The sequence below is a fragment of the Castor canadensis genome, chromosome 2 (assembly GCF_047511655.1).
Source record: "Castor canadensis chromosome 2, mCasCan1.hap1v2, whole genome shotgun sequence".
NCBI classification, from domain to species: domain Eukaryota; kingdom Metazoa; phylum Chordata; class Mammalia; order Rodentia; family Castoridae; genus Castor; species Castor canadensis.
Genome location: NC_133387.1, coordinates 163,776,532 through 163,777,025, shown reverse-complemented (window position 1 = coordinate 163,777,025; position 494 = coordinate 163,776,532).

Below are 494 nucleotides of genomic sequence, written 5' to 3'. Positions count from 1 at the left end.
CGCGTACAGAGCCTGAGGATCAATAGTTTTTCTCGTAGTCACACTTCATGTCACTGATGCCCTCTCTGCTCCACCCCAGAGCTGCTGGCTCTGCTTCTGAGAGGGTCTCAGAAAGGCATGATGACCATCTACAGAATGGTGGTGTAAAGAAAACAGGCCTGAGAAGGAACCAAATCCGCTGGAGTCACTCACTGCTCAGTGGATGTCCAAGAGGGAAGTGAGCCAATGTGAGCCACTGTGATCACAGGAATGAGAGAGAGGAGAGAGGCCCCAGGGTTTCTTCAGGATCTTTCTTATTTCATACCTAATTAGCCTGGCTTCTGGGTTTGAAGGGCCGCAAAAATAAGAACATATTTTGGGGGAAAATGCAGAAGTGAATTTGTAAGTGACTTTCTCCATCTGAACTCACATCCTAGGTATTCAAGGTCTAGAATCCTACACGTGTTCATGAGGAACAAGCTGGAAGGTATGACAGTAGGCCAGAGATGGATGGC